Below are 26986 nucleotides of genomic sequence, written 5' to 3'. Positions count from 1 at the left end.
ATTAATAAACATTATTATCTGTATAAGTGATTTATCTCTGGGTTTCTAATAGGTGAATTTGGAATTGGTTAAAACAAAGAAAACAAAACAAAAATGCTCAGCTATATTTTTTGTTCATATAATTCTTTCTTAGGAAAGTAAAGTTATTAGATAAAAAGTAACCTTTTGAAATAAACATCAAAATTTACTATTTGATTTACTATTTGTAATGCTCTAGACTTTTTCACTGAAATGTTTTTATTTAATTTTGCAACATCCGTCCCTTGTTATTTTTTCCACAAATAATTCAGTGTTTAGTTTAAACACAAATGACACCAGTTCAACATTTATACTAATCCTATAACAACAAACTGATGGAAATGGAAAAAATAAGGTATTAAAGAAAGTAGATTTTGATTTACAGCTTCTAAAGACTAATTTTAAATATTGAAGCATGATGAATTCTATGGTTGTCCAAATGTCTAAATTCAGTAAAAGCTTTCAGGTTGGAAAACAATCACCTCATTAAATTCACTTTGTATAATTCATTATAAACATTTTTTAAAATGTGTGTCAGACACACTTGTTAGTTGTGATTTTTCCCAAGAGGAAATGTCAAGCTCTGATTAAATAGATGATCATTTTTGGGGGACGCCTGAGTGGCTCAGTCAGTTAAGCGTCCGACTTCCACTCAGGTCGTGATCTCATGGTTCATGGGTCCAAGCCCCGCATCGGGCTGTGTGCTGACAGCACAGAGCCTGGAGCCTGCTTAGGATTCTGTGTCTCCCTCTCTTTCTCTGCCCCTCCTCTGCTCACGCTCTGCCTCCGTCTCTCTCAAATATGGATATTAAACATTTTTAAAAACTAGATGATCATTTTTTTAATGCCATGAAGAAAGCTTTGCAATACTTCAAAACTGAGTAATCAGTTGAAGTCTGTACAGAAGAGAAGTCTGTGTCCTCACACAAGACCATTTTTTGCTGCATGTCCCCATTTTATTTCTGTTCATATATAAATGTGTAATGTGTTAACTGAATAAATCAGAGAGCCACCCACAGGTCTGGATGGAACTTTAGAAGTTCTGTCATCCAGTCCTTCATCTCCAAGGAGAGGCCTACAAGGGTATATAGTTTACCCAAAGCTATCCAATGGCAGGTAGAAAAGTCAAGTCAAGAACAGTCTTCCAATGCTCAAGCCGGTGCCCTTTCCATTACTCCTTGTTTCTTTGTTTTGTCAGGGTATTTTAAAAACTTACTCAGAAATTTCAGGTGTTAACTGTTCAGCAATTAAATTCTGATTGAGTTAGGTTGTCAAGAAGACTGAAATAACTGGGTCACAGAAGACGGCTTATTTCTTACAACACTCCTCTAGGTTGTAAGGTCCATGAAAGCCATGAGTGACCAGCATGTTCATTACTGAATTTCCAGATGCTTGTCCAATGTCTGGTACATGATAGATTCTCTAAGGGTATGTTGAATGTTGAAGAAATGGATTTTAATGGCCTTTTGGGAGCCTTTCAGTTCCACCCCACTGAAACATTAACAAAATATGTAACACGTTTTTCATAAAATTTGGATAAACTTACTGTGAAATTAACACAAAAATAAAAATGAAAATTTCTAAGTACAGCTTATACTAAATGATTTTCTTATGGTAGTTAATGTGTGGACTGATATCCTCTCTTCTGCTTCTCTACTTTGCAGTATTGTTGCTATTGTTACCTGTTTACTAGAATAGGACAAAAGCAAAGAAGAGTAATTTTCATATTAAATTCATGTTTGGCTGAATAAAGTGAACTTCTTTTTTTTTTTTTTTTTTTTAATTTTTTTTTCAACGTTTATTCATTTTTGGGACAGAGAGAGACAGAGCATGAATGGGGGAGGGGCAGAGAGAGAGGGAGACACAGAATCAGAAACAGGCTCCAGGCTCTGAGCCATCAGCCCAGAGCCTGACGCGGGGCTCGAACTCACGGACCGCGAGATCGTGACCTGGCTGAAGCCGGACGCTTAACCGACTGCGCCACCCCGGCGCCCCTGAACTTCTGTTTCAACTCAATCACTCAGGTTTTAGTCCAGTTTTCTATATTTCTAAATAAAATAATAACCTAAATATTTTTTAAATTTGTTGAGTCAATAAACATCATTCGAGGATGCCTGGGTGGCTCAGTCAGTTAAGCATCCAACTTCAGCTCAGGTCATGATCTCGTGGTTCCTGATTTTGTGCCCTGCGTTGGGCTCTACACTGACAGAGCAGATCCTGCTTGAGATCCTCTGTCTCCCTCTCTCTCTCTCTGCCCCTCCCCCACTCACACTCATTCTCTCTCTCTCTCAAAAATAAATAAACATTTAAAAAATCATTTAATTATTCCCTTCTCTCTTCAAATTAGTATATCTTTTAGGGATTGCACAATGACTGAGGTTTTCTTCTTATCAAATTATTGCTTCTTATACTTCTAGAAACTAGGCATACTTCTGTCTCTCATTTATTTAACATTAAACTAACATTTAAACTTATTTTCTATGATCTACACATTGTTTTATTTTTATTATTTTTTAACATTTATTTATTTTTGAGAGAGTGAGAGAGACAGAGTGCAAGTGGGGGAGAGGCAGAGGGAGAGGGATAGGGAGACACAGAATCTGAAACAGGCTCCAGGCTCTGAGCTGTTAGCACAGAGCCCAATGTGGGGCTCAAACTCACAAACCGCAAGATCATGACCTGAGCTGAAGTCAGATGCTTAACAGACTGAGCCACCCAGGCGCCCCTGATCTACACATTGTTTTAGATGCCAGAAGATACATTGATTAGCAAAGTAGTTTCTCATAGAAATTATATTCCAGTAGATGTAGACAGATAAGATCACTTCAGATAATATGTGCCATGAAGAAAATAAATCTTTGTGATAAGCAGTGACTATGATGAGCTAATTTAGATATAATGATCAGAAAAGGTCTGCTAAGGAAGTGGCATTTGAACTGAGAACTCACAGGGATGACAGTGTGCTTTTCTTCATAAGAAAGGTTTTCAAGGCGGCTTACAGAAGAGCATTCATTAACTTGATGATCAGAGAGCTTTACAAGCTTGTAAATCTGATTTTACCAGGACACTGAGAGCAGATCCATGCTTTGTGGGAAATTCACTTCATCTAAGCTCAGGAGATTAATTTATTTTATTTATTTATTTTTTATTTGAGTATGGTTGACACACAATGTTACAACACAGTGATACCCCATCTCTATATGTTATGTATGCTCACCACAAGTGTAGCTACCATCTTACCATATAACACTATATAATATCATTGACTCTAATCCCGATGCTGTGCCTTTTAGTCTTGTAACAATTTCATTCCATAACTGGAAGCCTATACCTCCCATTTCCCTTTCACCCATTTTGCCCATCCCCCCCCCACTCCCTCCCCTCTGTTAACCATCAGTTTGTTTTCTGTATATATAGGTCTGAGTGTGCCTTTTGCTTATTCATTTGTTTTGGTTTTAGATTCCACACATGAATGAAATCATATAGCATTTGTCTTTCTCAGTACAACTTATTTCATTTAGTGCAATACCCTTTAGGTCCTTCCATGTTGTTGCAAATGGCAAGATCTCATCCTTTTTAATGGCTACATAATATTCCTGTGTGTGTATGTGTGTGTGTGTGTGTGTGTGTGTGTGTGTGTGTGTGGGCACTCATTATATGTCTTTTTTATCCATTTGTCTATCAATGGACACTGAAATTGCTTCCATATCTCAGATATTATAAATAATGCTGCAATAAACATAAGGGTGCCTGTATCTTTTTGAATTAGTATTTTCATTTTTTTCGGGGTGAAGACCAAAACCGTAATGAGATGTCACCTTACACCTGTCAAAATAGCTAAAATCAAAAAAGATAAATAACAAGTGTGAGCAAGGATGTAGAGAAAAAAAAAAACCCTTTGTGCACTGTTGGTGGAGTGTAAATTGGTGAAGCCACTGTGGAAAACAGTATGGAGGTTTCTCAAAAACTTAAAAATAGAAATACCATATGATCCAATAATTCCACTATTAAGAGATGAATTTATTTAGCCAAAATTCAAATGTATAGTTTTAAAATAAAGAATAACTGCTACTAGGTTCAGAATACTGAAAATCCTCACGGCGAAGTCCTCCTGTAGGTAGATTCACATGGAAATCAACATAATTGTCATAAAGATGTTGGTAAGGATGTTATTAGAATGAGGGAGTTGTATGTATTTGGCATTTATAGCTAATGCACCTACAACACTAAGGATGGGCCTGTCTTATGTAGGCTGTAACTTTAGGCATCCATCTCTACCTTGCTCATGTGCCCAGGTCCTTGATCATTTTGGCTGAGTCTACTTTTCTGCTCCTTTCTTCTATTCTTCCATCCTCAGTCCCCCTTCCACACACACCCCCATTTTTGATGCCTAGAATTCCTCTCTGACTGACATTGTTTTTAGATATGTTAATATACCCTCAAACAAGTGACATTAAATTCTTAAGGACCTTAGGAACCAGTCTGCTTTTTCATAACTCTGATTTTGTCTATTATGTTTTAATCCTGGGGTTTTTTACTTCTCTCTTAGAAAATTATATTTTTTTCTACTAAATTCTTGGAAAAAGCATGGACCCCCCATCTACTCAGTCCTTATGTCTACCTAGTTGAAGATGGCACAAGATATAAGCTTATATAGAAGAGTGTGATTCTAAACTACTTTTACAAAAGCATATGTATATACATACATTTAGGTCTATACTTCTATCGTCCATTCTAAACCTTTCCTTAATGTTGAAAACTGAAGATATACTGGGATACCTCGTGATACGCCAATGGAGATTAGAATGAAGTTGACGTTTCTGATTTGTTGCATGCCTTGAATGTGCTAGATGTAATGCCGTGGAAATGTCTGGTTTGTAATAAAAACCATATATATTCAGTCTCACCATCAAATTCCAGTCGTCGTGTTAATGTAAGTTGCCTTTAGTTCCTTTTAACCTTAAAACATTATTATTTTCTGTCAGTGTAACAATCATCATGACTCATTGTTTCAGTTTAACTTAGCCTAAGTAAAAGTAGTGTCTGAATTTGGCCCTTAATTTAGCTCCAGTTTTTCAAATTCTCCCAACTGTGTTGATTTAGGAATAAAGAAAAAGCATACTCTCCAAAGAAAGGCCGATTGTGTTTTAAAAGGTGGATAAGGAAAAAAAAAATATGGAGAGAAAGGGAGAGAGAGGAGAGGAGAGGGGAGGAGGAGAAAATAAAATATATTCAAATAGTTTTAAAGTTTTACTGTAAGTGTTCAATTTTCTTTGCCTGATATCTTCTCATTTTTTTGAATTTTATTTTACAGAGAGAAAGAGAGAGAGTGTGTGTGAGCATGAGAGGGGAAGAGGCAAAGGGAGAGAGAGAGAGAGAGAGAGAGAGAGAGAATCCCAAGTAGGCACCACACTCAACACAGAGCTGGATGTAGATTCAATCCCATGACCCTGGGATCATGACCTGAGCTGAAATCAAGAGGCAGATGCTAAACTGAGGGAGCCACCCAGGTGTCCCTCTTTTTTCATTTGTATTAGACTACCCGAAACCATCTTCCTTCTTTTACCTTTTATCATTTCAAAGTAATTTTTGAATTACTTTAAATGCAGGAGTGATAATGGGTAATAAAATTAAACTACGCTTTGTTTTCCCCATTCTTTTAGAGGACGGCAGTCATAGCTGTTTTTAACAATCAGACCTAGTGCATGCATGTTTTCTTTACTTCCATTCTTTCTGCAGTTATCTGTTAGCAGTGTCAAAACACGTAGATTAGAAGAGAGGCAGCTTTTAGCCTCATGGTTAGCTGGCCAAAGTGGAAGATGAGAGACAGGAAGGAAGGAAGGAAGGAAGGAAGGAAGGAAGGAAGGAAGGAAGGAAAGAAGGAAGGAAGAAAGGAAGGAAGGAAGGAAGGAAGGAAGGAAGGAAGGAAGGAAGGGAGGAAGGGAGGGAGGAAGGGAGAAAATATATCCTCCATAAAAATAGCAGTGGTTTCCATTAAAAGCACAAAAGAAAAGAAATGCAGAAAAATTGAGCTACATATTCTTCCTTGGGTAAGAAATTGTACCTTTGGTACCTTGCACCCTATCCAAAATATGGGTAATGTCACCTCAGCCTTCATAGAATGATTGACATTCTGAGATGAAGAAAGAGAATCCTCAGGGGAACATGGCTGCCAAAATCACTATATGGAATAAAAGTGGTTAATAATCTTCTTGGCAAAAAGAGCTCTTCTGTTCCATGATGGCAGTACCACCAATTCTTCCCAGGAATTTCCTCTTCACTTTCTGCACACCCAGCACTAGTTCGGCAGGCCTCATCTCTCCAGGTCTAGAACAAAGCCTGTAAACTTACATCCCTGCAACAATTCTCACTCCCTACCAAGACATGCTGTTTTACTGTGCCCCTCTCAGGGTTTCAAATGCCACTCTTATTATTTTACAGTCACATTTAATACTTTATTTTTGTTTTGCTTTGTTTTAAAGTTTGTTTATTATAGAGAGACAGAGAGAGACTGAATGTGAGCGGGGGAGGGGCAGGGAGAAGGAAGACACAGAATCTGAAGCAGGCTCCAGGCTCTGAGCCATCAGCACAGAGCCCGATGAGGGGCTCGAACCCACTAACTGCGAGATCATGACCTGAGCCGAAGTCGGATGCTCAACTGACTGAGCCACCCAGGTGGCCCTGTACATCCACATTTTTCTAACTTTTTTTTAATGCTTTTATTTTATTTTTGAGAGAGAGACAGAGCATGAGTGGGGGAGGTGCAGAGAGAGAGAGGGAGACACAGAATCCAAAGCAGGCTCCAGGTTCTGAGCTGTCAGCACAGAGCCTGACATGGGGCTCGAACTCACAGACGGTGAGATCATGGCCTGAGCCAAAGTCGGACACTTAACCGACTGAGCCACCCAGGCACCCCTACAGTCACATTTAAAACACTTCTATGGCTGTATGTGGTTCATGTCATCAAATGCACTCTTAGACCACCTTCCCAAGGCCTCCAAAATATGGTTGATTTTATTGCTTATTATTCTTCAAATATCTACCCAATATATTGCCAAGTAGAATTTTTCTACTTATTGTATGTGCTTTCTCACTCTATCTCCTGGTTTTATGTTATTGTTCTAGTGTTCTTTGCTGATTTAAAATAAATACTGCCTCATTCCAGAGTTTGGGCTAATTTTAGCCCTGACGTATTTCTTTCTTCTCTATTTCTCATCACACTCAAGATCAGGATCCCCTGGTTACTACTTTTTTTTTTTCCTTTGCTTTATGTATAGCAGCTTTCCTTAAAAAATCTCTCTGGCTATATTGTAAGATCCTTGAAAGCAGGAACCAATCTCTTACAATTAAAAAAAAAAAAAAGTACAAAATGCCTGATTGTTGAGCTTACTTTTTTGACTTATTGGTTTGTGTTTTTTTTTTTTTTTCCTCTTAATGACATACAATCTGTACTCTTAATGGGAAAGCTCAAAATTCAGTTTCAAAATTAAGGAAAAATGATTGCCATTTCTGCTGACACAAAGCTGTTAGGGATTAAAAAGCTTTCATTTAAATAAGTAATTTTTTAGATGCATTACTTCTATTTAATGCATAAAATGTTGTAGTATCCAAATTTTGCAGGTAATCCTAATATGACTATATCAATCTTTATTAAAAACAGAAACCTTAAAATTTTTATCAAGAGACTACAGACAAATCAACATTGATTTAGGGAAAGTTGCTTGGATCATCATGATGCCTGTTAATGATCAGTATTGAACATTATCCTTCAAACACAGACGCATACGCACACCCTCACAATCACACTCAAAAACACAAAACTCTTATCTAGTTAAAACACAATATGCTGGATTATTAGGTTATTTACCAGGTTATATGTACATATCACTTTATGTGTACATGTATTTATATTTATGCATGTGTGTATGTGTAAAAAAATAGGGAAATTGCCTAAAGCCAGATGCTTGAGATAAAAAAAAAAAAAACAAAAAAAACAAAAACAAAAAAAAAAACAATTGCCAGAAAACTAAAATAATAAGAATTTATCATGCAATTAATTTTAGGTCAGTGTTTCTTACTCAAAGTTCACTTTGTGTCAAACCCTGAAAAAATTTACTTCATCTTTGGACTAGAAATAGTTATAGCAAAGGATATGACTGTATTATAAGGGTGCATGTTAAAACCACAGGTATCTTCCTCATAGTCCATGAATTTAATAAAAAACTGCCAAACTAAGCCTGATTGGTTATTTGTGAAATTTGTGTATTAGGATTTATTAAAATTCTTTCGGTATTTGTTCATTTATTTTTGTCATGTGAAAGTACTTGTTGGCACACACTGTGTAGCAAGTCTCAAAGTTTTAGAGTGGTCTGAGACCATTCAGAGAAAATAAAGTCAGGTGATTTTATTGGATGCAGATGATATAATAAGTGTAATCCCTCCCTTTTGCAATTATCATGAATTTGCTCATGAATTTGCTCTTGTGGTTGAAGTATCATGAGGAAAAATTCAGCATTTCTCAAAATAGTATTTGTTAATACTCAATAAGGTGAGAGCACTGTTAAATGATTATTTGTGAAAACTACCATTTTATAATTTGAGGTACAATAGTCAAACATTAAAAATCACTGTGGAATAGTTTTACTGTGAAACTGTCTTATGCTGGAAGAAATAAAGCCACACATTGGTCATAAACTTGGGATGATTTCTCTAGTACAGTTTTTTTCCTATCTGATAAAATGACTTACTAATCTTACATTTCTTGCATTCACTTCGATTGTACTCTCATCTGACCATTTTCATCTGAGATGCTTTGCTCTCATTTGTGTGGAGTGGGGACGAATGGGGTCTCAACCAAGTTATACCCAGCGGGTTCAGTGCCCCAGTTTCAGACACCTAATTCAGGCCCTTTTAAAATTATAAACCATTTAGACACATGGTTTCTGCCGTGAGCCTCACCACTCTGTTATGGAGAAGACATGAAACTTCTCATTCTGTCTCTCCAATCATCTACAACTCTGAGTGACAGAATTACAACATGAGATCACTGCACTGGATCACACCATACAATCTGGCTCCCCTAGCCCTTACTGCTAACGGAGGGAAATTAAGCAATCTGATTATGTCAGTTCACACTTACATTCATTCAAAGCCTTACTATCTCTTTATTTGGGTATCAAAGGTTCTTTATGGTGTGACCTCTCTGTACCTTTCTAGTTATAGTTGTCTCCACTTTTGATATCCATCTTATGCCCTAGATATATAAAATGTCTTTGGATTTCTTGAACATGCTAGACTCTCTTTTGTTACCATGCCCTTTTCTGTATTACTTCCTCTGCTTGGGTGATATTGTCCTCTTAATTCACGTGGAAAACTCCTTTTAGCTTTCAGAAGTTGGCTCAGTTAACCTAGTTTTACTTTGCATACCTTCTTGCATTAATATCCTTCCTTCCCTGAGTCAGACAGCCTCATTCTGTGTTTCATAGCATCCTGAACATCCTTCTGTCATAGCTGCTAGTACAGTGGTAATTATGAGTCTAACTGGTGTTTTTAGGTCAGGAAATATATCTTTCATCTTTGTCATTACAGTGTATATTATAGTGATTGACACACTGTGGGCATAGAATAACAGAATAAATATTTGTTATATAAGTTATCTAATGAACAATAGGTATTTATATTCTCAGTACTTAACTCATGTTAATTTTTAAAGAGATTATAAAGATTGGAATATTGTGTACAATTTTGTTTTAGAAAATGAAGTCTAGGAAAGATATATATAACTTATTCTTGCCTCTGTATGCATAGTAAAGTGCAGATTTGGTGTTGGATTCATCTTTTAAAAGAATACAATAGAATCCCATTTAAACCAGGTTTAGATTCTAAAGTCAGTGGGAAGGATAGAATTAGCCTTGGAAATACCTCGGGAACATGTCACAGTGGAGACTGACACCACTGTCATTTGGTCAGTCGATGAAAGTATTGCAATGTGTTTCTGTTTCTTTGGTTATGTCTCAAATGAACTTGTTGAGTTTCATAACGAATGAAATATATGTGTCATTAGACATGGAACCCCCTTTTGGCAGAGTGAGATACTCAAGCTGGGAGAAGCAAACAGGAACTGAGACCAACAGAGGGAAGAGCAAGCAGTCTCAAATCACAGGTGTCAATTTAGTGTACCGTATCGTGGGCAGTGACAAACAGAATCATCTGCCCTAACTTGCTAGTTTTTTGCCCTTGTTTTTCTTTTAATTCCTATTTTAAATAAACATAGTTGAATTTAGATGAGTTAAGTATTTGTATAAAGTAACTCCACAGTAAAGGAATGAAGGGTATTTTTTTGCCTTATTGACACAAATACTTGTCACGTGTTATAGATCCTTCACGAAATATATAGTTGTAGATATAAGTTAAATGTATGTGCAGTAAGAAATTGTGTGTGTATTTGTGTATGTGCATACAAAAACTTGGGAACAGAAGCAGACGTGATGGTCAATGGTGATGTCTTTCTGAAGTTATTGATGCATCCAGAAAAAGGCTAAATTCATCCAAAATTAGAAAAATGTGAGCTCAAAATCATTCAAAAGACAAGGAAATTATATGGCTATTAGTTTCCTATAACCTATGCTGTTCTGATTACTTTCTTGATATACTTAATCAGAGATAACATGTATAGCCCTGCCTATATAATCCCAGTATACCTGTCTTCACATATAGCATTTATGAGAGAGAATTATGAAACTTGGATAATGAAAATGTATCATCTTATACTTTAGTTATGGGGAACTTGAATAATGGTGTTCCCACACATCTGGAATGACTTCCAAATCATACATAATCTTGAGTCATCTTAAAGCAAAGAGGATCTCTTACAGTCTGGCAGAAATTCATATACTCATTCATTCAACAAATCCTTTTATGTATCTGATATATGCTAGGCTTAAGTTTAGGAAATGGAAATACATAGTGAACAAGACAGATAAGTCCCAGTTCTCCTAGAGCTTATAGTTTAGTAAGAAGGAAGAGAAAAAAAATATAAATGAATAGATAAGAAGATTTCCATTAGAGATAAGTGCTATAAAAAATAAAGAGAATTTGATAGAAATAGAGTGGAGTGATAGTAGGGATATATTGCTTTAGATGGCAAGTTAAAGAAGGCCTTTCTGAAAAGGTGAAATATGAGTTCAGGATAAGAGGAATCAGTCATGTGAAGTTTTTGGAGAAGAGTGACTGAAATAAAGCGAACACAGAACTCAAAGTGGAAACACACAGAAGTGAGGGTGGACTTCGCTAGTTGGAGAAATGTCATGATGGCCTCAGTGGCTAGTGCATGTAGGAAGAGTAGCAGAAAACGAGTGGAGAGATGAACAGAGGCCAAAGCTTATATAACTCTGTAGACCTTGGAGAGAGTTTTGGATTTTATTCTAAGCACAAATAACCAGGGATACCCTTGAGAACTCAGAAATCATCACCAACAGGAGCTCGGAATGGTATTGTATTATGTGCACTAAATTCTATTTGCAGTGTGTCACCTATCATTAATGTTAGTAGGCTGGGTGAGTCAGTATGGTTACTGATTAAGAAAGCAAACTTTGAAAATCAACAGATAGGAATTTGAATCCTGGCTTATTTCCTCACTAGGTGTGTGTCCTTAAGAAATTACTAAATCTCAATTTCCTCTGTAAAACAGGTGATAATAATGGTACCTACCTCTGAAGGCTGTTGTAATAATTAAATGGCATAATTGCATAAACCACAGCACTATACATAAAGTCAACAAATATTAATGATATTATTATTAGTAGTAGTAGTAGTATTACTAAAATAGGGAGGAGAGACAATGCCTAATGTGGCTCCAAACTACACAATATTCATGATATTTAGAGCATTTATTAAACTGATTTGGGATTACAAATTTATCTCTTTGGTCTTATAAGTTTTTTTCATTTGATAAGCAATATATGTTTTTCATAGCCATTACAAATGCAGAATCTTTTATAAGGAAAATTATGTTTTGCATACACACAAAAGGAGATAGGTAGCTGATTTTTGCATATTCTAAAAGAGCTGGGGGAAATCTTCCTATAGAGCCATGGATTCAGATTAAAGATGTATCCCCAAAAAATTATTTTAAATAGTTAAATATATACCTATGTAGGTTATATATTATTTTCTTCATATTTCTCCACTTAGCTGGTGTAATAGTCCAACATTATTATTATTATTATTATTATTATTATTATTATTATTATTATTCTCCTTAGAGAAAATGGCCTGAGGAACCAGATTCAGTTTAGGGACTGAGGACTCCTCAATGCAGAATTGTTCTTTTCCTCAGTGTGATAGAATGTGAAGAATTTCTTATCTGCCTTTACTTTCTCTCTTTGCCATGCTGATGCCATCAGAGTAGAATTCTAACAGGAATCAAAACATTCATAATTTTCCATGATTTAAAACATTTTGGAGAAAAAAAAGGAAAAAAATGTAATTATTACTTTTCAATGCCAGTCTTTTGTATTATCCCAAGACTTGAATGAAATGCATTAGATACATATTCTGGCTAATTCCATTTATAATTCTAGGCAAAATATATAAGAGTAGAATTTCTTTTTTTGTCCTCTTCCTTACCATTGTCCAGATGTAAGCCCAGATCAAAGTATCAGTTTGTTGAAGAAAATACATGTATTTAAACACACAGATAGCTTCTTGGAGTCACTAGTTCTAGACTACTGCAGAACAATAAAATTGCTTTGCTTACAGCTATATTCACAACAGAGGTAAGAAGGTAACGTGATGATGTTGCTGAAGATGACAGAGATGCTGATAGGAGGTCTCCTCAAACACTTAACGTGTGGTAGACGCCATGCTAGTCTTTGTCTCTCTGTCTCTGTCTCCCTCCCTCTCTCTCTTCCTGTAAGGCAAGCAGGTATCATAATTTCACTTTTAAAAGTGAGCACACTGCAGGCACCTGGGTGGCTCAGTCGGTTAAGCATCCGACTTCAGCTCAGGTCATGATCTCGCGGTCTGTGAGTTCGAGCCCCGCGTTGGGCTCTGTGCTGCCAACTGAGAGCCTGGAGCCTGTTTCAGATTCTGAGTCTCCCTCTCTCTCTCTGTCCCTTCCCCACTTGCATCCTGTCTCACTCTCTCTCAAAAATAAATAAACACTAAAAAAAAATTAAACAAGTAAAAGTGAGCGCCCTGAAACTGGTTACCTAGATTGCCTAAGACCACTTGTTAGTAAAGAACAGCACCAAGATTCATGCCTAGTTCTGACTCCAAACTTTCTTCTCCCTCTACTACATTACCGTTGATCAAGTCATGGAATGGATTTGTTCAGCTACCTGCAAATGGCAGCCTTACTCCACCTGATTCATATTAACATTTTAATGTTTTATGTTGATAATTAGGTTTCCTATTGTCTTTCATGGCTGGTACCTTTGTATCTCCAAAACCTGCCATAAAGTAAAAAGTCCACTTTGTTTCCCCTTTTTAAAAGATCAGCAACAAGTTACAATTTAATGCAAGGACCCTGGTAATAATTAAAGGGCTGCAGAGAGTCTTTATAGTTACAATTTACAGTTTTGTTTTTCAGCATACATTCTTTTCTTCCAATCCACATCACCATTGGATTTGGTGTACAAATTACTTCTAATTGCAGATTAGGGTCAAGAAATTAGGAGTGTTTATGCTTTTAGATATAAAATAACCAAAATAGTCATGCTTAAAACTCTTAGCTGGGATTAATAATGTTATAAAGGAAGCCCATAGGAGAATTCAAAATGTTGGGTATTTATATCACAAAGTTGAGTTGCAGAAATAAGATTAGACTTCTTGGGTTTTTTTTTAATGTATATTTACCTTACAGAGAGAGAGAGAGAGAGAAAGAGAGAGAGAGAGAGAGAGAGAGAGAGAGAGAGAGAATCCTAAGCAGACTCCACACTGCCAGCATGGAGCCCATGGTGGGACTCCACCTCACGAACCATGAGCTCATGACCTGAGCTGAAATCTAGAGTCTAATGCTTAACCAAACAAGTGACCCAGGCGCCCCAGACTTCTTTATTAGAATAGTCTTTCTGCTACTTTTGCTTTGCAAATTGCTAAACATAGATGCTGAATAAATGAAGAATGATATTATTAATAAGCCATTCAAATATGTAGAATTCTTGAAGATAATGATTTACTTGAAGAGGCAAAAGTTGTTATGAGCTCTGTCACTCACTGAGCTGCTCAAGATTTGGTTATTTGAGCAGTACATTGCTTATAAAGATGGAGATGTGGAGGAGAACAATGATGACAAATACATAAAAGTACTGTATTGAGACACTTTACTTTGAGAAACTCATTTAATACCTTCAGTAGCCCTAGATTGTAGGCATATTAAGCATATACTAACTTTGCAGGTGAGGATACTGGGGCACGGGAAGTTAAGTAATTTTACAAGATGTCTAAACTTATAAATGAAGGAGAAAGACTCTGGCTACAAAGTACCTGCTATTAACAACTAAAAATAGGATTTTGCAGGAATTAAAAAGAATTATATATAAAGCACTTAAAAGTTCACATCACTTAAGCTCTCAATTAGTAGTTGTTAGTATTACTATTGCTTGGCTCTTATTATCATTATAATACATGATTATATGAATGTTTTTATTGTGGGCCTAAAGGGTACTTTTTCTCTTAATTATACATAAAGAAAGGCCTCCAAATATTAAAGATGTGAGTGATTTTGCATAATGTCATTCTTAGTTCTAGCCAGCTCTTTCATTAAATGTTGATGTGATTTTTATATATTCCAATGACTATCGCTTAGGTTTCTAGAAGGAATCTGTATTATTGATTTTAAAGATAAAAAGCCTCAGTGGAGGAGATAAGCTTACACTGTGTAAAACACCAGTTAACACCAAGCATGGGATAAATAAAAGGCCAAAGATCAAGGCATCAATAAAAAAAAAAATGCCAACTCCTTCATAACTACCTGATATTTCTACCATTTCTCTGATTCTGTTTATTGAGTTGGAAGGTACTCACTCAGGAATTTCAGGTTTGTAGAGATTTAGGAAAAGTACTTGACATTCTATTTCTGTTTTTTAAATTTCCATCATAACCACTTTGTATTAAAGGCAGGCATGCAAATATGCGGAAAAATTGTAGGTCTTCTTGAACTTTGAGACGTCCATTTTGACAAAGGGGAAGGCACACGTTTGGAAAAATTTGTATGTGCCCCTTCAGTTTGGGTGCTAGTCTGACCTGCCAAACTTCAGAATTTTCACATTTTTAATATACCAAGGTGGGTTAAAACAGCCCATTAGTATAAGGCGTATTTTTGAAACTGTTGACATTTGGCTACTGTTCTTTCATCCACTGTTCCGCAGTCTTGACAGAAACTTGGTTTAACTTGCAGAGAGAAAGTGAAAGACAGAGAAAGGTGTCTATACGAAATGCCCCAGAGAGAAGCCGAACTCCTGTAAGGCAACATGTAGGCATTGAGTGTGACACTGTATTAACCTTTTTAATGGATGTATGTAATAAAGTGACATGTAAATGGAGCACAAGGGGAGATATGACACTATATCTGGAAAAGGATAAAACAGTTGGTTGAATACTGGGCTATTATAGCAGTTTGCAAACCTTGGATAAACTCAGTCAGCGGTTGTATAATTGGTTATTCAATCCCGACCCTTGTTCACAGCTCAAAGCCAGGAACACTGAGACCTGTTGCCAATTTGAGTGAATATAGTGACTGTACTCGGCCGGGGCCTAACATTGGAGCCGGGCCTTTTCCTGTGGGCCGGTTTCCACCATGTCTGGGACTGGCTCAGCGACAGTGGGTCTTTTGTTGTGAAAGGCTGGCTGGTACTCCCCTCCTTTGCAAAATGTCTAACAGCTACACAAATATAAGAAAATAGGAAAAGGGACTTACTGTAGCTTTTCTCTTAGTAAGTTACTGTGGAGTTATTAGTTTTCCTTTCTTTATTTTTCTTTTTCTTTTTTTTTTTTTTTTCTTCTTTCTTTTTTGTTTTCTTTGCTCCTTTTTGGGGGAAGTCTGCGTTAAGTAAGACAACTTAAAGAATGATAGAAAAGCCTGCTTCTAGATAAGAATTGAACCTTGGTAGTCCTTGATTGGAACATGATATGTATGGAGAAATTGATAGTAATTTGATTCACAAAAATGGGTTTCTGAAAAAGGTATCTTTACTTTTCCCCCTTTCTCCTATGAATGTTCATGTACTGAGAAGATTGTTTTTACTGAATATCTCCTCCGTGACAGAAAGATACAGCATGTTTATAAACCTGTTACGTATTTAACTTTATGAAACAAGCACCCTACCCTCTCTGCCCAAACACACTGGCTGGATGCCAACAGACTAACCACTTACTGTTTCTAGTCTAGTAAAAATTGAGAAATAAATCAGTGAAGATTTTGATTTGAGTGTATGGTATAAAGAATGCCCAGTCTTCTTACAGTGCCCAATTCAGAAAGGAATCTGTAACAAGCTTGTAGTATTTGCCAGTTAGGTGCTGCTTACTGATAGGGTGACAGTTCCCAGCTGCAATCAATTATGCTTCCATTATTTCTGTTGTTTAAACATGCCTCGGAATACCAGTTCGAAGCATTTCGCAAAATGTATCTTCGTTCCAAAACGAAGTAAAGAGCATTTTAAAAAAGGAAAAGGAAAATACATTTTGAATCGAGATTTTTTTTCCCTGAGAGTATTTATAATCTCTCTGCCACCCCTCTCACCTCCCTGATTCCACCTCACACACCCAGCATTTATAAAATCACACACACAACACATAGTGTTTGATTTAATGCTGGGTTGCAATTCAATCAAGAGACTGCTGAGGTCATATAATATAAATGGCTACAGTACTTCTTGGCTCAGTTATAGCCTTGATCATTCAGGGCTTTGTTTTTGTTAATTGAGTAGCCTCCTGCTGGGGGGAGCTCCTAAATATTTTGGACTATATGTCACGAAAAAGAATTTGGAGACTAGAAGGTAGTGATCTGGGGGGTGGGGGGTGGGGGGTGGGAGGAGGTGAGTTTCTGCAGTGGACAAGGGAAAAGGAAAGACGTAGTTCTGAAACCATGACAGGACAAAGGGAAAAAAAAAGCAAATTGTTTTTGAATAGAAAATTAATCATTGAAAAGGGACTGGCTATTGTGAGGCAAACATAAAAATAGAGGGAGCATTTAACTTGAAATATATGAGAAAAAGCACTATAGAAACTCCAACAGAGGCATTTAATGGAAAATACACCTGGCCATCTCATTATAAGTACATCCCTGGGAGCCAAGTGTTATGAGCATTAGTAAGAAGGTGGTATTATAAAAAATTTGATTATAATCAAGCTTAATGTATTTGAGGCTTAATAAAAGTATTGTATGGCAGTAGTGAGTATCATGGCATAATGGAGACCTCTTAGTATTGGATTGTTCGTAAGTATTGTATTTCATAATGTTGATCTGTGGAGGCCTTTACTTCCTGATGGGAAAATAGGAACTTGTATTGGAAAAGAGATCACAGAATCATAGACCGGCCCCTATTAACCCCAGAAAATGCAATTCAACATATATCTTATCATCTTAATCTCCCAAATATTCTTTTAGCTTATATTATAATACAATATTGTATATAACAAACAGATGTCTCCCCTAGGTCACTGTTGGTAATTTAGTAAATTGTAGGTGTCCAACTGGAGAGTCTAGAGCTGCTGGTGAAGAATGAATGCCTGAGATGCCTCATTAATTTAATGTAGGTAAGAGGCCGGTGGGCTTAAAGGATTTGGTAGTAGCCCCATTGAGAACTACCTAACTGTAATTCAAATAGTGTGGAATAAACTTTTTTTTTCCCTATTATTTCTTCCCCCCCATGCTGTGAAAGCTCACTGATCATTATTTTTTAGGCACTTAATGTGTCACGATGAAAAACAGAAAGGCTGAAATATGTATGAAAACACGAGTTTCGATTAAACTCAAATCAAGTATTTTTTAAAGGTGTTGGTTTTTAGTTTTTATGCAGCTCTGTTTGGCACACAGCTCTTCACATGTTTTGAGATTTGGCTTTGCTGCTTTATAATTTTGAGGGTGCTGTTCTATAATCTGAACGATTTGCTGAGAAGAAAAGAGAGAAATAAATAGCACAGGTTTTACATCTTGAACTCTGGACCAAAATAATAAATTGACACCTACTATATAATTGGGAAACCTGTTAGATTATGTGTCCATTTAATGTGATTTATAAATTTTGGAAATATTCTTATAAAGAGTTGAATCCCCTCATTAAACAAAGTAATTTCTTGTTTTTTGGTAGTTGCCATGGAACAATGATATCTTTCTTTTCTCTTTAGAAATGGAACAGTTCTTTTTTTTTTTAATTTCATGAACATATTTTTTAAGTAGATAATGTACCTTTTAACATTAACTCCTTTTGAATAGTAAAGATCAGGTTGGATGATTATACATTTATTGCAAACACAAGTTTAGTGAACCAAATTTCTTGCAATAAATTATTAGCCTTCTGCAAATAAGATTATAGACGGCTGCAATACTTAGAGTGGTTTATTTGTCATGCTTCTAATTCAACTGAAGATCTCAACTATTATTGGAACACCTTAATTCATAAATATGATTAAATGTTTCTAATTTATCATCATTGTTAACAATATTTTATCTGAATCTTCATTCTAGAGGGGTTACAAGATTTTTCCAAATAGTTGAGGGCACTGAAAGCTTTTTGTAACCATCTTCGGTATTCATCCCAGTGTTCACTTTGGGTGAGAGAGCTAATGTTCTGTCACAGAGACCTCTTGGGGCTTAAATGTATTCTGCACCTTTTTGTGAGAACTAAGATAGCAGGTTCCTGGGGCTTTCATGTCCCTCAGGGAAAATTCCCAGAGATATGAACACTTTTGAATTTCTGACATGTGCAACACAGAAGCTTTGTAGCTTTCAGAAGACTATCCTCAAGTTTGTAAAAACTTGTTCTATGACCCCCAGGTCCGAAAATTGGGTAGTCTGTCACTTTACTGGATTCATCCATCCTTTGGGGATGAAATACTAACCTAGATCTTAATTTTTTCATTGCTGACATTGGAACTTCACCAAAATCCTTACACTGTTTTAAATAAGTTTTTTCCCTGCCTTTCTTAATTTTATTCTATTAAATCAATAAGTCATTAGGAAAGCATAGGCTACATGTCATTGTATGGTGAATATCCCTCGAGCCCCTGCTATCCCCACCTACTTTTTCTCTTCTCATTTTTTTTTCTCAATTTATTCGTTTTGAGAAAGGAGGGTGGGCAGAGAGAGAGGAAGAGAGAGAATCCCAAGCAGGCTCCACACTATCAACCCAGAGCCGGTCACAGGGTTCAAACTGTGAGATCATGACCTGAAGTGAAATCAAGAGTCAGACACTTAACCAACTGAGCCACCCAGGCACCCCTCTCTTCTGATATGTTTCTGACAAGATAAGTGAGTTCAAATTATATATAAATATGATATTAAATATATATACACATGAAAGAGAAAGATTTGGGGGATGTATATCTCCATTGTTTATTCCATACACGAGAAGTAAGTCATTTTTTTGTTTCTATATATCACATGGTTTTTGACCTCTTCTTTTGAGTTGAATTTTAATATATAAGTAAACATAAATGCTAATAAAACTCCCAAACGTTAAACTCAAGCACAAGACACAGAGGGGACATTCAGCAGACAGCTCTTTCCTTTTCTGTTCTCTCTCTGGATATTTCTGTCCTTTCAAATGTTTTCCCTTTAGTTACTAGATTTGGGACATGATTCTATAGATGGTATAGACTGATATATTCAAGAATATAGAAAAAGTAAGCAGCAATAGTCCTGTGCTGTAGAAATTCTTGTTAATTATATTCAAGGTATAGATTATTTTATTTTCTACCATTAATACCAATATTAGTCATTGCTTATCCTCTCATCTCTTTAAATGAATAATCAGGATATTATCCCATCATTCTTCCCTGATTTACCACATTGCTTGTAACATTATTCTGCTGTTCTTTTCTGAACCTGCAGACCTTTAGTTCTCAACCTGAAAAGAGGATGCCCTTGTCATTTAGCTGACATTTCAGGAGTTTCTCTTCTTTCTTTGCTACTGACATAAACATACGAACCTCTTATATTATGTAGGTGGTATATTACTTTGAAGTATATATATATATATATATATATATATATATATATATGTACATATTTATTTATATATGTACTTGTTTATGTATGAAATATGTGGTCACATGATTAGTGGTCCCTTATTTAAGATTTTTAAACAAAATTTTTGTTCCCAATACTCCAGTAATAATAATTCTCCCTTTTCACCCTTTTTAATAAATAAAATATATATTAGCTCCTGGTAGTTCATTATTGCATTTCACTGTGACGTTTTTGAATGACTGTATGTCATCCAGGTATAAAATAGAAAACTATTGGAGTTTATTTGAATTTTTTTAGTCAATGATATTTAAATTATTACTCAAATGACACTGTGATATTAGTAAAGTTATTTTACCTTTCTAAGAAGAATTCAATGTATTCTATTTCACATCTTAACCACATGAAAAAAAGTTTTCAAGTTTCTGAAGATTTAATAGAATTTTTATCCATATTGTTATACCCCATTATCAATGTTTACTCATCAAAAAAAAAATTACCTCAGGTCTCAGGAAAGTACAGATTCCTGGATTCAAATAAGACATAAAGAACCATTTAAAGAAGCTTCCCTATGGGGGCCCTGGGTGGCTCAGTGGGTTAAGCACCTGACTTCAGCTCAGGTCATGATCTCACAGCTCATAAGTTCAAGCCCCATGTTGGTCTCTGTGCTGAAAGCTCAGAGCCTGAAGCCTGCTTTGGATTCTGTGTCTCTGTCCCTCCCCTGCTCATGCTCTGTCTCTCTCTCTTTCTCTCTCAAAAATAAATAAACATTAAAAAATTTAAAATAATAAAAATAAAGAAGCTTCCCTATGACTATGAACTTTAGGTGGATAGGGTCCGCTTCTGTTTTGCTCCTGTTAATATCCCCCATGGCTGTAAAAATATATAGTACATGCTCTTTGTCGAATTAATCCATTCTACTATTCTTATCCATATTCTTATCTTTTAATTTAACTTTATATTATTAGTGTGATTTAACGCATACAATTAGTATGCGTTACAGACAAGATGAGAAATTGGTCCCATTTTTGGAAAGAATTTCTTAGTAGAATTTTTTATAGCTGGTTTGATTGATAAATGGTAGCCTATTTTGTTTCATTTCATTTCATTTCATTTCATTTCATTTCATTTCACATTATTTATTTATTTAGAGCAAGTGCTTATGCGTGAGAGTTGGGAAGGGGTAGAGAGAGAGAGGGAGAGAGAGAATCCCAAGTAGTCTCCGTGCTGTCAGCACAGAGTCTGATGCAGGGCTTGATCTGATGACCATGAGAAATCTCATGATTTCTGAACCAAAATCAAGAGTCAGACATGTAACTTTCTGAGCCACCCAGGCGCCCCAACAACAGACTATTTTAGAACTCTTTAGGGTAATATTACCATAATAGCACTTAGAAAAAAAGTCTACTGACACATTTATTAACTGTTCATTAATATAATATTTAAAATGAGGCATGTTCTCTTTGTTTTTACTTCAATAAATGAAACAATAGAAGAGCAATTCTGTGACACTGTAGCAATTTTCAATCAAAGGTTTAGTGTCTGGTCATTGATAGTCTATACATCTTTCTCAGAAGATTGAGTTTCTTGAGGTGCAGAGGCCACATCTTAGTGCCTGTCATGGTGCCACAGTAGCAACTTAATAGGTGATTGTTAAGTAAATAAATGAATAAATGGATAAAGTATAAGTCTTCCTAATCTGTGTGCATGTATGTGTGTGAATTCTGCAAAATAATGAAAATGGCAGTATCCAATTTTTTAAAGTAGTCTGATAGCTCTCTGATAGTACATTATGCCACTAAAAGCAAAGATAATCATTTTGTGCATTCATTCAATTAATAAATTAAATGACTATACTAATAGATACTACATGCCCAATTTTATACCTACTTACTTTAACACTGAGAATGGTTTAAGTCTCTGGTGATACAGGACAAGTAAAAGTGAACTATGCTTTTTCACATTTTCAATTTATCTAGACTTTTTAAAAATTTTTATTTGCTTCCTTTATATCTTTTTTTTTCACTTGTTCTTCCTTAAATGCAAATGCTTCTTAAAGAGAACTCTTACAGGTTGATTTTTTTTCTTAACTCTTATGCATTTTGTGGGGGTCACAGCGTAACACAGCTAACACATGAAACCGAAGCTTTCGTTGTTGATTAGATGGCGTCTAAGCTGGTGAACATTAAATGCCATTTTGCAAATATAAGTATTGTATTTTCTCATCTAAAATTACTCCAAAAATGACATGATCCAAAATCCATGAAAGGTTATGGGAGACCAAATATAACAAGTTGTTAAGGCAGATGGACGACTTTGGTTGAGAAGGATATGTGCAAATTTAGATATATGATTTTAAGCAAATCAGAGGATATTTTTCTTAATTTTAAAAACTGATGCTATGTGTCAGAACATAAAGATATAATTTGAATTTTAAGTAGCTTCTCACCTCAACTGTGCATCTACCTGCATATCACAATCTCTGATTTATCATATGAATCATGTCAGTTTTTATTGTTCATATCTTTTCAGGCATCTGGCAAGCTGAAATTGCGATTTGTTTTCACATATGTTGTGATAGAGAAGATTCAGGATGTGTAGTGGTTTAGCATCAGGCTGTATGTGCTTTAATTCTCACTTCCAGTGGTAAAACATTCTGTCATATTTTTAAAAGTACTGGAATTCTTATTCTAATATACTTTAAGCAGTTTTCTATTTCTATGCTTTTTGTATCTCCCTTACCATCCCTACCACCTACTTTCACAATTTTAAACAACAACAACAAAATTGTACAGATATCGTCATTAATTTTCATTTTCATCATGGTCTTAGATATCTAATTAAATGGATAATTATGTGAAGACATACTCTTCTATAGTAGGATGATTGCTTCATTTATAATTCAAATACATCTTTAGGTAATTTTCTTCTTAAATATATCAGGAGGTATATATAATTTGCTTACAGCTATGCATTCTTATCTTTGCTAAGCTGTGATATGTTTAAGCTGTCTTAAACTCCTGTTTGTAAATTTGTCTTGTGAAATTAAGACTTGGATTTAATGGGGTGCCTGGGTGGCTCAGTTGGTTGAGCATCTGACTTTAGCTCAGGTCAGGATCTCATGGTTCATGGGTTTGAGCCCCATGTTGGGCTCTGTGCTGACAGCTCAGAGCCTGAAGCCTGTTTCAGATTCTGTTGTCTCCCTCTCTCTGCCTCTCCCCTGCTCACATTCTCTCTCTCTCTCTCTCTCTCAAAAAAAAATGATAATAAAAAATAATTAAAAAAAGGCTTGTATTTAATTATGTCTGATTCTCATGTACCTTTTGCCATGATTTAGTTCATACAGCTTGTCTTCTATTTTACTTTCTTCCTCTACTTCACATATGCACAGTTGAGAAAATAGTATTTTATATAAAATGCATGGAGAATAATGGTTTTCTTGTAACTGGTGTCTGAGCAAGTTGGTTATATGATGAATAAAAATAGTCATGATAATTTTTTATGAGAAATGCCTTACCTTTTTAAGTTGACTGTTATTGATACATCATGAACACCTTCTTCCCAATTTTCTTTTCTCAAATTACTTTTGTGTTTCTATTCTACCCTTCTTGCTTTAGTAACTCCTTTGCTTCCTCCTGCTCTCCCCTCTGATTGTAACTAATGACTAGAACTTAATTTTCCTTTCCCCACCCACACTTTGCTGACATCATAAATTATTTGGATACAAATGGACAGTATTCATTAGCTGTGCACTTTGCTGAAAGAGCCTTACACAGGAGTGCCGCACTCTCTCATTTTTATTAAAAGTTAAAATGCTTTTGCTGTCAGGGGGGTTGGGGTAACTTAGCCATGATAGAGGACAGGGCTACAGTGCTAATAAATAAAAATAATAACTATTACGCTGGTTGAGTGACCCTGGGAAAAGAGCACTACACAGCTATTTGTTGTCCCCTTTCACTTGTCAACAGCACTGGCTTAAAAGCTTTAGCTATTGTTGAGGATGTAATGGAGCCCATGGAAAGTTATGAAGACAACTGTCAAAAACCAATCAGGCAAAGATTAGTTGAGTATTTTTGTGTATCTGTGCTGTTTTGGGACAATTCTTACATTAACCTATGGCAAATGACAACTGTCCTTTTCCTTCTCATGATACTACACCTTTTTCTATATCATCCTTATTGGCTTGGACCATTTGAAAAATGCATAGGAATGGTAGATAATAGAAACTAAGGGTTGTGGGTCATTGCCATAAAAAATGCACAGATAGTACTACTATCCTTGCTGAGATTTTCAAATTCTGGTTCATTTTGGTGATGGGCAAATAAAGCATATGCATGTATGTTTCATTTGATTTTGAAGTCGTTCTTTTGGGTAGTTGTATATTAAGTGGCAGCTGTAATGTTAGTCAACATTTTTTAAGTGTTACTGTGTGCTCAGCAGTGTTTTAAGAGCTTTACATAAATTATCTCCTTTAATTCTTTTGACAATCATATGTGGTAAGTAAGTGCAGTTACTATTACTGTTTATAGGTGAGTCCATTAGAGCATAGTGAGGTTAAACTACTTGCCAAAGGTCACAAAACTAGTAAGTGATGGAATCATGTCATTTGATATTAGTTGTTCTTTTTTTTTTTTTAATACCTAGTAGCCCAACATAAGTGAGATTTTGTATGTGAGAAATACCTCTTTGCAACTATTTCTTGAAATGCTACCCTCAAATTGCATGTTATTTTTGCTGATATCTAATATTCGAAACAAGGACAAAACAAAGTGTTGCATGAAAATATACTTACTTTCTGAGTGATAGAATAGATACAACAGTATAGCTCCATAAGTTTCTCTTTCAAATGGATTTTTTTTTATTTTTGCCTAGAAAATACAGAGCCATCTTGTGAGGAGTAAACCCAAGGTTATCGATATGTAGCATTTATATCATATTGATTATGGCATGTTTAATCATGCGATAAAAAATATTCTTCTAGAATGTGGTATAAGATTGAGTATAATTGGTCAGGTGTGTTAATAGTTTCGACTTGTGCAACGAGAAAATTTAAGCTTGTAAGTATTGATTTAAACATTTCAATAGTCCAAAAACTGATTGCATATTAAACATTTTAAAACTTGAGTCAGCAGGCCAATTTTTTTTTCTTTCTGTTAACAAGCTCTTATTAACTTTCAAGTGGAAACAAACAAGTATTTTGGCACCACTAAAAGTAAAGTATTTGTAGAGCTTAATTCACTTTAGGATAATTACATATAAAAATGAGGCTTATTGAAATTCTAACGCTTTGGAATTTCAGATGTGTTTCTCTTGTGTGTTGTGGTATTTATTATTTCTTAATGTTTCCTAGAAGAACTTAACATTTTCAGTGGCTGACTAGCTACAGTGCTTGGCTAATGGGAATCTTGCAAGGGCTTGTGGTCTTCAATAGACAAATAACTTTTCAGACATATAAAAGTTTTTGCATTACTTCCATAACATAGTTTAATATTTTCCCCCAAATATTGTCTAGGCCAGTGCATATTGTCCACATGAATTAAACTCGTACAGATAGTTGATTTCCAGATTCAGCCCAATATTCCCCTCGAAAATAATCTTATTATCAGTAATTGAATAATTAAGTAACAGTACATTGAATTGTAATTAGCTTTTTGAAGAAAAATATATTTGGCCAAGTGTTCTAACTTGTGTTTATTCTTCAACTTTATGTTGGCCATCAAGTGAAAGCTTCCAAGGGGAGAGTGTTGAATTAATGAAACATGATTAAGAGATTAGGCACCCAGGGGCGGCTGGGTGGCTCAGTCAGTTGGGCATCCGACTTTGGCTCAGGTCATGATCTCATAGTTTGTGGATTTGAGCCCCTCGTTGGGCTGTGTGCTGACAGCTCAGAGCCTGGAGCCTGCTTTGGATTTCGTGTCTTCCTCTGTCTCTCTGCTCCTTCCCCACTCATGCTCTTTCTCTCAAAAATAAATAAACATGAAAAAAAAGAGATTAGGCACCCAGATCAGCTATCATATAATAATTGTTCAAAACTAGATAAGGTGAATAAAACTGGACTAACATTTTGAAAAGGTTGACTATTATAAGAACATGTTGCTGTGTGTGGCATATTGAAAAGGACACTGAACTAGGAGTTAGGCTTCAAGTTCTACCTGTATCATTAATTAGATATATGATATTAGGCATATTTTAACCTTAATTTACAATATCAGTTTGTAAAATGAAGAATTTGGTCTATACCATTTATGACGCAAATTGTATTGAGCAAAACAGTTTATCTCCCCACAGTAATTTCCTTGGTCAAATATTTAAATAATGCTGTAGAATCCATAACTCATTTAAGGATTGACAGTCTTGTTAACACATAAAAAGATCTAAATGCTGTAGAAAAGAAATGTAAATTTGTGTAATTTTAATTAGATTTACATGACAATGAAATGCTTATTTTGTTTGTTTTAGTTTTAAGTAACCAAACAATTTGTGTTCCCTTTATGTCCAATATGTTTTAGTAAATCACTTTTATGAAATGCTTATCTAGATGATATATTAAGATCCTTCCAGGTTTAACATTCTGATTCTATGGCATGAATAATCTACATATGCTCTTACTTCTTGACTTTGAAGGATGTATTGGTATATTTTGAAGTTTAGCCATATCATCGTTCCTTCCAAAGACAACTCCCATCCCTAAATGTGCATCCTATCACAAGTCAGAAATAACACAGCTTAGTTTAAGCTACAAAATTAAAGTATAAACAATGGTACATTTGGTAAGACCTA

General features: G+C 35.5%; 1 protein-coding gene across 18 annotated transcripts in view; it reads left to right on the top strand.

Moving 5' to 3' along the window:
- SOX5 (SRY-box transcription factor 5) overlaps window positions 1-26986 on the top strand; it is a 1013293-nt gene that overhangs the window by 762651 nt on the left and 223656 nt on the right. The window lies entirely within an intron of this gene.

Source organism: Leopardus geoffroyi, chromosome B4, assembly GCF_018350155.1.
Source record: "Leopardus geoffroyi isolate Oge1 chromosome B4, O.geoffroyi_Oge1_pat1.0, whole genome shotgun sequence".
Classification (NCBI taxonomy): domain Eukaryota; kingdom Metazoa; phylum Chordata; class Mammalia; order Carnivora; family Felidae; genus Leopardus; species Leopardus geoffroyi.
The sequence above is the reverse complement of the archived record's forward strand: the minus strand, read 5'-3'. Positions and strand labels throughout refer to the sequence as shown.